This window comes from Aptenodytes forsteri, unplaced genomic scaffold, assembly GCF_000699145.1.
Source record: "Aptenodytes forsteri isolate BGI_AS27 unplaced genomic scaffold, ASM69914v1 Scaffold84, whole genome shotgun sequence".
Lineage (NCBI taxonomy): Eukaryota > Metazoa > Chordata > Aves > Sphenisciformes > Spheniscidae > Aptenodytes > Aptenodytes forsteri.
In genome coordinates this window covers 566,554-581,413 of record NW_008795492.1, presented here as the reverse complement: position 1 = coordinate 581,413, position 14,860 = coordinate 566,554, and the positions used below count along the sequence as shown (strand labels likewise).

At 41.6% G+C, this 14,860-nt stretch overlaps 1 protein-coding gene across 2 annotated transcripts in view; it reads right to left on the bottom strand.

The window, feature by feature from the left end:
- DCUN1D3 (defective in cullin neddylation 1 domain containing 3) overlaps positions 1 to 14,829 on the bottom strand; it is a 21,852-nt gene extending 7,023 nt beyond the window's left edge. Inside the window, exons 1-2 of one of the 2 annotated variants that reach the window (XM_019472683.1) lie at positions 14,621 to 14,829; positions 4,377 to 4,452 (exon numbers count right to left, since the gene is read on the bottom strand). The gene's annotated coding sequence lies outside the window, so the exon portion shown is untranslated. Of the gene's footprint in view, positions 1 to 4,376; positions 4,453 to 6,857; positions 7,057 to 14,620 lie in introns of those variants that run through there. The other variant, XM_009281614.2, reaches the window with a different exon arrangement.
- Positions 14,830 to 14,860: the final 31 nt, after the last annotated feature.

Genomic DNA, 14,860 nt, shown 5'->3' with positions numbered 1-14,860 from the left:
GACGACACTGATGGGACAACCTGGCAGAGACTTAAGCAGCAGATTTAGACTCTACCTTCAGCAAATGGGCAAAAGGGGTTTTGGTTTTTTTTTTTTTTTGGCGTGGGGGGTTGTGGGTTTGTTTTTTTTAAACAGAGTTTGGAATCTAGATTTTTGTTCTTAAAACATACACAGAGCATGTTTGCAGAAAGGAGGCAACACTCACTGTTCAGGCAAGATGGTGTTTAGGAATTATTCATTGTTTCAAGTGGGCTCCTCCCTTCAGGTAACAAGACAGGGGGAGGGGGCCTTTTATAACGAAACTTTTTCAGACAGACACGCATGCAGATAAGAAGTAGTAATTCCAGTTCGGTTTTTAAAAAAAGTCAAAATTAAAATGCCAAAATGATTTCATCATACTCTGTTTTTATAAATCACAATGTTAAAGCCTTGCATATTTGGAAAAGCTATTTTACCCACAGAAAAGGTTTCTTAAAGTTTCCCTATTAAAACCAAACTAACACTCTGACACTATCCTATCAGCATGCAGCCACGCCATGGACAGTCCATTTCTCAGAAACATCAACTCCAAGAAAGCAATTGCTTATCATATTCCTCCTTTACCCACTTATTTGCATTTCATCTCCGCTGTCAGTTAGGCAAAAGCCTCAAACATAAAAATTGGGTTTGCTTTGTCTTTGTTTACTGCTTCCAGGCTACAGAATTAGAAAAGAGATAAAAATTAAAAATGAAGAAATAAAATAGACGTCATGTCAGTTTTTCTGTATTCTTTCTTGGGTAAAGCTCTTCTGAGACCGAACCCCTGTTTTAAGCTGTAAACCAACTTGGAACAGCAGCACCAAGTGCAGATGAATTCTCCAGATATTAGGATTACAAACGTAAATCTTCTCTCAGCCATTATACCTGTTTTGGCGAAACAGGACGTATGCAGTTTCATGAGCAAAAAAAATATTTTTGCCAGTACAGCTACAACAGGCAAGATACTGGTTTCAGCTACCTGGCCTCCCTTCCCCTCCCCAATCCCTTTTCTTAAGCCCATAACCCACAAACAAAACTAACAAAAACCTATTTTTAAGCAGCAGAAGGAACAAACACCTGGTAGATCCTTTCATCAAACTGCTTTAAAGATGAACTTTGTAGCATCATTTTTATAGGCAAGTAAAATTCAATTTAATGTATTCAAGAATAATTTCTTATTCATTTGTATTTTAAAGGATTCATTAAAATATGCATTTCCACATAAACAACCTAAAAGACAATTTCACTGGTCCTTAGTACTTCACAGCTCTTTATGAATTGCAGAGTACAGCCTGGCACTGGTTCCTGTGCTGCCATGGGTCTGAGCAACATCACCTCCTCTAGTCTACACCACTCATTTTTTCATTACACCAAAACAAACAGGATATTATTAGGCAGTGTAAATTACCGCTTAGTGGTTAACTCCCAGATACCAGTCTTCCTTCCCGCCCCCCCTTTAAATTAATCAGAATTCAAATGCTCAATCTACGCTAATTCTTGTTCTTCTATCAGTTTCTCAAAGGCAGCTAGCACTACTTTGCCTAAGTTTTTGTTTAGAGAGAAGCATGCAAGTAATGGAACAGAATAAAAAAAATCCTGAGTAAAAACTAGTATTAGAGTTTAGCTCATTTATAAAACTTTCTGCGCAAACACATAACAGCAATTATTAGCTGTTGGGGATTCTGAACAGCTTTTCCCTATGGGCAGGTTAAAGAGCTGCCTATTAGTGAATGGTACTTTCCTCTAAAGTAGCTGGTAGTAGTCAAATCACACGCAGCATAATGGACAGAGATGAATCCAATTCACTTTAGGAGTCCCAATTTAAAGTTTAAAAAAAAGACAAGACAGTTTGCAATACTAACTTACATACTCTGTCCATACATTTTCCTAACAGAAGTGATTCATGCTGTCATGCTTCCTAAGCAATGGCTTGTATTAATGATTATAACAATCTAATATTCAAGTCTACAAAGTGACATCACCAGTATGATGAAACAGATGGGGTTTATTGTCATTTGCTGTCATGAAAAGACAGCATTACAACAGAGGGAAGGTCAGCCAGCATTATTAAACACCTGTATGTGAGGAAGTGTCCCAACAACTGTTTCCAAAAACCACGGGAGAGCACAGTAACATTAACCCATGGAGTGCAAGTTAACCACGTCGCCTGCAGCGTACCCCTCTAACAGACACGTTTTCTGTACTCCAGCCTACTTGCCTTACAAGGAGCTGGCTGCTGCTCCTCAACAGCCACCGCCTGGGCTCTGCTAGCACTGCTCTTCCCTGCAGTAACGGAGTTCTTCCTTCCTCCTCCCTGCCAAGGAGGTTTTCAGAGCCCAATCCTATTCGTTATGAACAAACACTGGAAGCTACTAAAGTACAGTTGCTGCAATTCCTCACTTTTCTACTACATGAAACTTGATGCCATGTGCCAGATACTTTGAAGTATTCTACCCCAAAAATAGCAAAACCAGCTTGGGGGAGGGGGCGGGGGGGAAAGTCAGACTGCATCCGCTGGCAGTTTGTGCATGTATCTGGTTTTGTGAGAGGAAAGTCTTTTGGCGCTCCATCAGTTACCCTTTTATAAAATGCCTTCACTGAGCTGGATCCACTTCACTTACTAGTCACCTCCGCTTCCTACATGACTCAGGTTTCAAGGCATGAAAGGAACAAGAGCTTCGGAAGGAGATAGAAACAAGTGGGAGAACTCACCCTTTTGTTAAGGAAGGCTGGAGAGAGGATCCAATTGCAGCATCAGGAGCTGCACTGAGCTCAGTGTTCAAGGAGTATGAAAAAGCACTCTCAGGAAAGCGAACAGAGCTACTTATTTAACCGTAGAGCAAAGCAAATGCCACGTCTAGGTCATGCCGATTACAGTTAAGTGAGCACAAGGACATCCAGAGATATTTCTCCCAGCTGGATCGGGAACTACAAGTATAAAGTTCTCACTTACCCGAAGGTTATACTGGATTGGTGGCAAAGCACCGATTCCCAAAAGGATCAGCTCCCAAGAGCAAAACTACTGTAACAGGCTTGTACAACATAACAGTGAGACACAAAAGGCAGCGCTGACCACTAGTTTTGCCATTCTACTAAAAAAGATCAAAGTTCAGGGCTAATGTTGGAACATACTCAGCGCTACAGGATGCAGTACTCCCAAAGAAGTTTGATTACTCAGACAAGTATTGAGCAATAACCTACAGCAAATATGAATCACCAAGATGCCCATGAGGCCATCTTCCAAATAACAGGAACTGCAAAACAGAGATCGACAACGATGTTCTCTGCTCCTTTCTAGAAGGGAGTAAGCAACTGGAAACACAGGAAGACTAGTGCTGGTGAATACAGCCCGTTAAAGGAAAGCCGCCCTCTAGGAACAAAGGATGTGTAGAACTGTATTGCCCAATACATTAAATGGAAAACCTAGAGAAGGTTGGAAAGACCTTGCTAATGCTTGGTGGGGCTTTTTGGTTTGTTTTGGGGATTTTTTAGGTTTGTTTGGTGTTTGTTTTTTGTGTGTTTGGTTTTGGGTTTTTTTGGGTTTTTTTAAGTGCTGTAAGGAAATTAGTTTTTCTCCATTTTCAAGTGACCAGATCACACGTAACCCAAGATTTGAAGGGAGCAAAACAACAAATGACTCAGTAATAGTTCTCTGTCATACAAGCACACCATAGCACAATTGACAATGGCAGCACTGAAGTGGGGGAGAGCTGGCAGGAGGAGAGAAGATGCAAAGGAGGTATTTAAGTAACCCTGTATTTTTCTTTAATGACCAATGTTATAGTAGTAATAGAAATTATTGGATACGTCCAGAGAAGAACAAAACACAGCCAAGCATTATGCCGTTTAATAAAGTGTTGCATCAGAAGGCATTTACAATGTTTCAAAACACAGAAAGTATCAAGAGAGAAGAGGAAAAAACCCTCCGTACATTCAAGAACACCTCAAAGACACTTAGGAAATCTCATAACAAAAGGGGACACAGCTCAGTCAACCATTAAATCCCTTCCCAAGTAGCAGTTCAGTAGCTAAGGCAAAGACAACATCGCTAGAGCTTAACTAAGCCTCAACCCAGCCTCAACTTTTTGCAAACACTTGAGCTTAGTCTGTAAGAATTTTACAGAATTTCACTATGCATTATCTACCTTTTAGCGGACAGGGATACATGACTTGTAAAATAGCTGAGAGTAAGGAACAGTATCATGGGTGCCCCATCTTTTTCCAGCTCTGAACAGATAAACACAGCTTTCCCTTGGGGAGGCACGAGAGGATCATTGCGACTGCTGAACCAGAAGCAATCGCTGCTCTAACAGTTGATGCTGGGCAAGTGATCTTGTAAGCAAACATCTAATACTTACATAGTTTCAGCTACACAGGGAATCATTCCACTAGCTTCACAGTCTCCTTCAGGCTCCCTGGGTTCCACATGGAACGCTGTAAGATAAAAGACCACACAAATCTTTACATTTAGAGGAGGCTACGAAAACTATAAAATGCACCAAATCGCTCAGAAGTAACTATGCATTTAATAAAACCCTTCATAGCCAAAATCCATTTGTTGAGAGAGTAATTTTATAAAACTACTTCACTTTTTTACTTATAAAGTAGCATTAAGACCATTAACTCCGCATTGCCATATAAAGCATAGATCAGGTACTGAATCCAACAGACAAGTTCAAATGTTTGTTAGGAGCAAACACACGCTTCCGGATACTTTTATGGCTTTCTGCATGGGAGAGTTAATTCCTCATTTCATGCACTCAAAGCAAAACAGAGGACATGCTATCATTGTCAATGCATGTTAGCTAAGCGGCTGTTTAATCTGTGAATGCCAGACAGCTGCTACCTAGCAAAGCATAATTTGGGTCTAGAAAGTAATTCTCTTTTTTCATTCTCTAGCACATTCTTTTCCATGTTTGTTTTCCCATGTTCAGTTGAGCTGGCTCAACTTCACTTCTCTTAAATTCCCAGCTCTGCTATATAACCACGAAGCTCTGAAGAGATGACAGACAAAGGTATGTCTGGTTTGTATAGCAAAGAGTTACAACCGCAGCACCTACTCAACACCTCTGTTTCTATCTGATCTAGAAGAAAAAAAAAAACAAAAACAAGAAAGCTCTGGCAAAGCTCTCTGCTCTACCATATAACAGAAACACTAAAACGTCTTGTTTTTACAGCTCTTAGTACATCTAGGGAGCAGACAGGTGATCAAAAGCTGCCTTTCTGCATACTTACTTTTTACATGAGACCTACTTAGGAAACAAGTGGGAACATTAGCTTGTTCACTCCTTTCTTCAGTAGAAAGTAGGGAATGGATATAGAAGGACAACCATGAAACAAGTTCTTATCACACATGCCAATCTCCACGTAAGTTGAGTTTTCCCCAAACTCGAGTCCTATACATGGATTAGGACAAATTTGACCAACAAATAAAACCTAGTTCAGATCAAAGCTTTTAAAAGAGCTTTTAAAAGCCCAGGGAAACAGGCATCCAAAATGCTTCAAAAACCCTAGAAACTGTGGAGTGGTACTTCCCCCTGTAATACATTTTTGCTCTGTGTGTGTGTGTATCCCCGCTGAACCATTTTTAGGAATTTACTTTTGAGATGGACAGTCCAAAAAGCCTACTTCACTCTGGACTTATATCCTCCACTTCCAAACCTCATCTTCCACACAAACACCACCACTTTTGCCCCCTCCCTGACGGCCTCACAGCCCTTTTAGCATACACTCCCTGCTGAAAGGGCCGCCCTGTGCAGGTGCACAGCCACCAGCCAGCTTAAACGTGTACGGGAACAGAGGAGTTCCTGCCTCTCTCACGGTGGAAGTACTAGCTTAGATTTCTTTCTATTTGACCATAGCATCCCATGAATTTCAAGAATTTAAGAAAATGTAACATCTGGCACTTCTATGTTAATCTCTTTTGGCCCCCTGCAACTAAATAATTCCTTTTATAAATCATCGGGGGAGGAAAGAAGAGACAGGAGGGACACAGGGCGCTGTGCAGCCTCATTCCCCCAGGAGCCTGCTTAAATAGAGGAGAGGCAACATCTTACACATCACATTTTAAAAACCATTGTCATGGCAACTTTATGCGACAAACTAACTGCTTTTCAAACAGATTTGTATTTCTTCAGAAGAAATCTATGATCCACCAAATCTACATTTCCAGATGACTACAGCACATACTGGAAGCAAACACTTATTTCAAGTTCAAAAGAAGCTGAATCTGATGGAGTTCAGCCTACCCAGCAAAAGCCAAACTTTTTCAGGTTGTTTGAAGTAGTTTCCACATTGGCTGACCTGTACACACACACTATCTGGAGCCAGAAGCCAGAAATTTTAACATCTGGTTAGAACCACCAGCTACAATTCTTCCCTCATTCTTACTACTTTTATTCTACCAAGTTGACCATTTCACCTTTTTTTAATTTTTAATGTAGTAGCAAGTGTAAACGTCTGTGACAACACAATTATGGGATGTGGAACAAAAAGTTAGTATGAGTTAGCAGTTAAAAAAACAAGCTCTTCAAGTCTGTATTTAAAGGCTATCATAGCACAGGAATGCGTTGTGGCTGACTTCATCCTAAATCACGCAAGGTGACTGCACTTTCGTGGCACAAGTTTTAATTCAGTCCTTGGGTCAGGGTTGCAAGGTATAGCTGTATGCTACGATCGCCAAGCATCCCCCCTTGCTGGCGCGGGAGGAATGTCATGCTACAGGAACTCAGAAAACAGCCTGCATCATTCATTAGCAATCCCACTCAGCAGTCCACTGGGAAAATAAATAAGTAAATGGCGTGCACCCTCAGGATTATGGAGACCTTTGTTTTGCTCACCTGCCTCTTTTTGCACCTGTGTCTGACTCCCCCTGTGACTTTGGCTCTCCTGAGGACTCGTACACAGAGGATCACACTGCAGAATGCTGCAGCACCAAAGCTGCTATCGCCCTCGACACTTGTCCTCAGCAGCTTTTCCAGCGGTAAGACCTGATAGCGTTCTCACACAAGGCAGCTTTCTTTGTTTTTCTGTGGGGAATCAGTGAAGAATTAGTGACATCGTTTCCCTCTTCAGGAGGCAGAAATTGAGAGGATCAATTCTGCATGTGGAGGATTTTACTGTGTGGTTAAGAGTTTTATACTACAGCACCAAAGCACTTGGTGCGTAAGTGTTAAAGCATAAATGAAGCTTCGGTCAGCAAAGCCATCACGTTATGGAAACTGCTTATTTCAAGTCATAACCTGCAATGAAACTTTCTCAGCAAAAGCACTCTGACTCCAGCACAATGGGCACATTACGGGCTTTCATTAGCCCAGAAGACACCTCACCGCATCTCTAACCAAGCGCTGTGCTAGCACCAGTCACACAGATCTGTTCTGCACCTCTGCTGCAGAAACACATTTATGCAAAGTTTCTTAAGAGGAAGTCTAAAAGCAGGAAAGTCCTGCTGCAATTAGTGAAAATGAATTATTAGTTTGTCAGGCTTCCTGCAGTTCAAGCACCTTTCAATAAACTACAGCCAGGTTATGATTTTGGGGGCATACAGATGGGCACTTTGTCAATCTGTTTCCAAATCAGGATAACAAACTATTTCCGATTAACCTTGCTTTGAGCTTTGGAAACAAACCGGATTTAGAAATCTGATCAAACTAGGTAAAGTTTGTCTCTACAGAACACACCTGTATCAGAGTAGAAGCTAGTTATACAGAGGCATGAAAAGGGACCATGCAGTGTTTTGGCTGCCACTCGGCAGAAGGCTAAGTGGCAGTCAATGGGAAAACCAAGCCAGACAACGCATACGTTGGAAGCCTGAATACTTTCTCAAATGAGATGTGGACTTATTTGAGAAAGACCATACTGGAAAGGCTCAACTAGTTTGGAAGGGAAGAGAGGGGCAGGTACAAAAATATCTAAAAAAAATTCAAGTAACAATAGATTCAGAAACTGCTTCACAATGTCTACAGTCCATAATGCTGGGCCGGCTCTCAGTGCCAAGAACCAGAGCTATCACCAAACCTCTTCCTAGAATCAGCCCCACAGTCGCCAGGAAGCAGGCAAAAATCTCTTGAACAACCGCACCTCAACGTGGTGTGCTGTCACTTCAAGTCCAGGGCTGGGACGTCGAAGGAGATTTTTCCGTTCAAGACTCTGGGCAGAAGAAACCTGCTTTCTCTTGAAAGAGCACCCTACTAAGACACAGGGCATGACACCACATTTCATGTTCAAACTCCAACAAGTAGTCTTAAGAAAAAAATGGAATAGATGTTTCGGATCTGTAGTTCATTGTATGCAGCTAATTATACAAGGCTAGCTTAAGAAAAAACAAACAATAAGGTGAAAAATGATAGGGAAAGAGAGAGTAAAGGCAGCCTTACTACTTCTTCTCATGGAAGACACATTCCTTAAGCAGCTTTTTCAGCAGACACACATGCATCATCCTCGAATCCCTCCCTTTCTTTTAAACTCTCTAACCACACAATACCTTACTTACCGATTACTTCTCATTGTTTTTCCACTTGGCCCCATTAAAAAGTTTTAAATCCTTTCCTATTATGTGCTTCATCCTAATTTATTAGGTGGATGGAATGATTTATTAGGACTATTGTATTTTCACAGAGCAAACCCAAGTCCAGTTAGCTAAATAGCATATAATCTTAGAAGGGTGCCTTCAGGTGCTTCTGTAATGTAAATAAATTAATGAACTAATTCACACAGCAGCAGTACTTGTTTTGAGAAGTCTATTTAGGCTATGAGCAAGACAACGGGCAGAGGGGAAATCAAGACAGCCAAACGACATGGCTGTTCAAGATCACGCCGTCAGTTTTCAGTAAGCTGAAACCAGAACACCAACCAGATTCCATTCAATTCCCTACCTCGTACATACTTAGACATGAACAAACTTGTTTATTTCACTGCATGTAACTCAAACCCTGGATGAGTTTGAATCTAACACCTTCAAAAAATCAAAGATTCGGTCACTGAGCAATTCATCTCCATCCGTTTAAAAAACCATCAATCTTCTCCCCCTCCCCTGAGATCCTTGTCAAAGGCCATACAACTCTCAAGGTCCAGCACTTACAAGAAAGCAAATCATCATCTAATGATGGTTTGTGGGGTTTTTCCCTTTAATGTGCAAAGGGTTGTAAAAGAATAATCCTTCAGTATTTTTCCAGGGTACACTGTAACTTTTGCACAGCATGATAGACCTTTAGCACCTCAGTATGTATTATGAATAATTAAAGCAGCACATGCCAGGGGAAGAGCTACTCTGTGCTCAGACACAACCAGTTCACATCTCTACAGCAAAACTGCAGATTATGGGACCAACAGAAACCATGACCCTCAGATGCATCCCGCTGTAAGCATCTGAAAGTAGCTGTGCTATAAATATTTACCTTACTCTGTCTCAGTCAATTCCGTAAATTAATCTATGGAAAACTGCAACTATCCTGTAGCCAAACCAGAATAACTTTGAAAAACCACCTCGGTCTACAATCCGCTCTGCAATGGAAAAAACATTTAAACTGAGCTAAGTGTGCACAGATTTTCTTTTGCACCAAGTTCAGCTAGCAGACTTCACCTTGAAGCAGCCGAGGCACCTTCATCCATTACATTCAGCTGAATATAATTCAAGTAGATATCAAGTGATTCCTGTAATAGTAAGATATGCTTTAAACTAATTGTAATAAGTGAATAACTTTACATTTCTTACTGCTCTCAACAATGAAGAAAACACACCAATCACACCAAAAAAGGAAGTCCTTCCAGCAGCTCTGGTTAACAGCGTCCCATCTCCAGCACAAAGCAGCTGTGAGAACCATGACCCATACAGCCACCTAACAGGGCAGCGAAGGGACAAGTCTAAAGACAAGAGCCAGACCACCTCATAAGATCACTTCTGGCAGCAGATGCTCATAAGGAGTTTACAGAAGGCCCGCTCGCCATCTCGGTAAGTGTAACATAGTTTACAGGCTGACAGCCAAAAGAATTGCTTATTTCATGCAGTTGTGTAGGAACTTCATTACCAGCTGACCATGTAAATACTGGAATCATATTTATGTACAAAGAATTGTTCTAAGTGAAAGGACTGACATCTGAAAGTGCTTTAAGAGCGTATGCTTGGATTTTTAAACTGACTGCAGTTTTTAAAGCAGAAAATACACAAAGCCACCTGCAGAGACCCTAGTTCTCTCTACTGATTTGAGTCCTGACTTCCCTATTACTGTGAATGACACTAACACTTCACACTGTACAAGGGACGCTGCAGTATTTAACTCTATCAACAGCTTCAAAGGAGCTCCTTTGAGTACTTGAGCATAGGTCATCAGTTATAACAAAGACACAGCTCTCCTTGAGAAATTTGGTGGCAGCTTCAACCAACACACATTTTGCCAGTAAGTTTTCACATATCCTTGATTTCACTTGATGTCCTGTGTCTCACAAGAGACGTAAGGTGTGTAGGTATCTATCCTGTGCTTCATGAGACGTAATCACTAACTCCAAGCACAGGTAACTGTGCTTGAAGCTGGTATACATCAGACCTTTGGCACTTCCAGACCGCCCATTTATGTGCTGATCCAGAGTACTAGAGGCTTACTGCACAGATTCATTTGCAATGAAAATATTGAACAGTCAGCATATGACCAAAACCAAGTTCTAGGACATTTGTGTTTGCGAGTCTATTACTAAGCTACACACGCCTCCCATAATCATAGGCGTTAAGATGATTTTTCTCCCTCCCTTTCAATTTTAAAACAAAAGGATAAGACTGACTGCATTAGATGTTCCAAAGTTGCAGAAGGAAAAGTTGTATTACACTAAAAAATTTCAGAGTAAGAACTAAAACCCGTCACTTTCTGCTACTACGTGGATGCAAAAATAAGACTGCTATTTTTCAGGAGCACTTAATCCTTTTGGCTTAAAAAAACACTTATGTTCACCAAATAGGAAAAGTGAGACAACAAATAACTATGACTGTCATACTGTCTTTGGCAGTCTGACTTTCTGGGAATAACAAACTGTGACAGGAGGTCAGTAACAGCATTCTCACATTTTGCTAAGTAAGTTTTGTCTTTCACAAAACAGATGTCACAGACAGAACAGCATTTATAACTATTCTTTCTGAGACACCAGAAGATTATACTAGCTCATTCTCTTTACTGGAATCCTGTCTCACCACCTATGCTTTTGTTGGTTTGGTTTCTCTACAGTATTCCTACTTCTGTGAAAGAGTTCTTTAATACTTACAGCTAAGTAGTCCCCTAACCATCACTCTTCTAGTAGCAAAACATTGCAATTAAATAACCTTTACCTAAAATCCAGATTTTCTGCTTCCCTCAACATGCAGTCATTGGACTGGAGCACTGCTCCCCAAGACGCGCAGATAAAAGAGAGACATAACGAGTCTAAATGGGTTAGTTCTCAGATTATCTTTTAGGCAAGAAGCTTTGATTCACTTTTTCTTCCGCTATTTGCTCTGTTCTGGTTAACACTGAGATGAGAATGTACAAACATCACCAAACTGTCACACCGAAGCCACATGTGACAAGGAGAATCTCCTTATGTCACCATAAAGAATACTGGCATTTGTGCAAGGGAAAGCAGAGCTCCCCTTCAGTTTGCCAACCACCATTGCCCCTGGGGCTCTCGGACTTGCTCACCGACAGCCAGTTACCGATAGCTGAGCAGTTCCACAAAACCTTCTCATGAAAGGGTGAAGTCAAGGTAGCAGTGAACGATGGGAGCACGTCTACAAGCCTTGGCTTTTCTGATCACTCCCTGGGAAGGCTTCAACCCAGATCTGTAATTACCTGACTCAAACTAGAGTCAAAAGTAAGGGGGAGGGGGGAGAAAAGAGAGATAGCTGACTGTTTCAAAAGACACACTTGAGACAACTTACTGTATAGAAGACACTGAGAAAACAGGCACAGACAGTTTACTTGTGTCATATGTTTACAGGGGGTAAATTGCAGGTGGCTCTTTACCAGAACGCAACATTTGCCATGCAATTACCACCGTTTCGAGTCAAGTTACTATGTCATTACTGCTGAATAACTTAGAGTCAAGTATACAATTAATCCATGTCACCAACACAGATAATCTGCAAAACTTTACAGCCATTTAATCTAGTATTTTTAAAAGGAGGAAGGAGGAAGAGACAAAAGAAATTATTAGACTTCCAGTAACCAGAAGACAAAGCCCGTTAGTCAGAGGCAAATAGAGGAAAGGAAGCCAGTGAGATAAGATGCAGACCCCTAGGGAGAAGCAGCCAGAAAGAAGGAGCCCAGTCGGGGAATTCTGATGAAGGCTGTTAAGGGGGTTCCCTCTTATCTTCTTGTGACTACCAAAGCCCTCAAGTGTTTACAGATTGTTCTTTCAGTCTCCAAGAATTCTGGCTACCAATCTTCAGCTCCTTCCTTATTTTTAGGAATGAGGATGAAAGAAAGGACTGTTTTTCTAACATCCCATGCCTTTATTTTTACAGTCCCTTCTTACTCAGAGCAGAGTGTTCCTGTTACATTCACTACTACAGACCCATGCGCCTAATGGAACAATAACATTGTTTCTGCACTTTGCAAGTTCCTACGAACTGCCAAAACCCCACCACGATGGAATTTATAGTGCTCCAAGGCTCTAAATTAAATTTACCAACACTTCCCCAGCACCAATAAAGAAAACCGAGTGCTACAGCGTGGGACAGTTCTGAGCAGTACTGGGGGACTCGCACTCCTGCCGACTTGCAGCTGTGCATCTCTGTATACCCAAACCACCTTTACATCCTTTTCTGCCATGAGGAAATGCAAGTTTAGAAGTCATGTCTATCCCCCATTCTTCCACCCCCTTTCCATCTGCTTTCTATTCTCCTGCCCCAATACACGTACACACAGCATACACCATTTTCCTGTTCCTTAAGCTGAACCAAAGAAAGCAGCAGAACCAAGCCTCTTCCTTGTCCACACACAAATTTGTCAGAACAAGTCCCTTTGCCTTAGAAGTCTGTCAAACTGTCTGGCAGCCCCTCTTGCTCAATATATACTTTGTTAACTAATTTCAGTGACAGTCTTCCAAAACAGCTGTTCTCAGTTTTCTCTCAAAGCCACCCCTTCAGTTCATCTGATCACCTTTTTTAAATACAATTCATGCTAAATGGAAGCAAGATGTAATTATGAATGGATTTCCAAGATCAACAAATTATAACTACTGACGCAAATCAGAATTTGCTACGAACGCGACAATGTTCAACTCCAAAATAAAGCAAGAAACTGTGCAGAGAAGGCACCTAACACAGCCTTAAAGATCCAGGAACTGATTACAGATCATATTGGCAGGCTATCAGTCTTAAGATGAAAGCAATTTCAAAAGCATCACATAGAGCTTTGATACTACTTGGCTGCTCAAAGTTCCCCCACTAATACTTTTGTGAAATTTTTTAAGGATTATAATCATTCGTGCCTGCATATAACTTGCTATTATGAAATAATCAGAATTTCAGAAGTCATTACAAGAGTTGATATTTGCAGTAAGTTTGTAAAGCCAGTTGTACTTTGCAAAGCTGAACTAATGCAACACAGATCACAAGCTCTCCTTTTTCTGCTGATGTGCAGAAAAATCTTCGCTTTAGACTGCATGCTGCCTTTCACGTAAAGGGCTGTGAAGGTTTTCCACAGACCACTAACGCACACCTGTGTGGGGAAGATTTTAAAGACAAACTACAGAACTGACAAGAACACGAAGTGAGATCTCTTTACTTTCACATGCAATCTTAACCAAGGGACCACGTTTCCTTTTCTGAGGATTATCTTTTACCAGGGAAACATGCAGCAGTGTTCAGACGTGCTCGAGAAACACCAGTACTCAGGACATTCTCTCTCCCCATTGCTGGCCCAAATAAAACACTAATACCGTAGTTACACATTAACTGTTTCACAAAGAGGCTCTTAAACAGATAATAAGAACGCGTTTAGAAGAGACGTCTTTTGATCAACTGTTCTCCCAAAAAAAGACAGACCATGCAGCACAACTGCGACTGCCAGCGAGGCCTGTCTATAGTGTTCAGAAAGGTAAGGCAGTTCTGTGCTTTTTGTTTGTACTGCTATACCCTTTTTTTCAGAGCACTTAACCTATTACCCTTTAAATTATGCGGCAAACGTTACCATTTTAAAAAAAGTTACCAGCTGTGGATCACTGCTGTATTCCGATACTTGGCATCAGACCGTTCGGTTATCAATGTAACATTTTGAAGGACAGGATATCAGCAGCGTTAACTACTTAAAAGATAACGATTCTTTCCCGCAACCACAGCATTAATAGGGAAGGCATATTCTTTCAACGAATATTTGCTTGAAACACTGATTATGCAAGTTACAGTTTAAGTTGTTACGAGTGGCTTATTAGTACCACCATAGCCCCAAAGAGCGAGAGCGACTAACGCAGACCGCAGCTTTCACAGAAGGGTAAACATGCTCGGGAGAGGGAGCGAAACCTGATGGAAGAAGAAAAGTGGCTGCGCAAAGGTGGCACGTTCAGACCGCGAGAACTGTCTCGGAAATAGACTGCTCTACGTTTTATCTGTCTTTTTCCTGAAAACACTATGCATATGCACCTTCTAGCGTTACGCGTGTAAAGGCTGGGCACGAAGAGCACTGGGACAAAGCGGCCGATCTCCTCAGCCCCGGAGGGGACGCGGTGCTGCACGCGGAGAGGCGGCTTGTCAAGAACCGCGCTGGGATCCTGCAGATGGCACACACCGCAATGAAAAAACAAGGGGAAAAAAAGCCCCGAAGGGAGCCAGCACAGTACTCGGGGCACCCGAGTTCGCGACGGGCAGGCTCGGCTCGGCGGC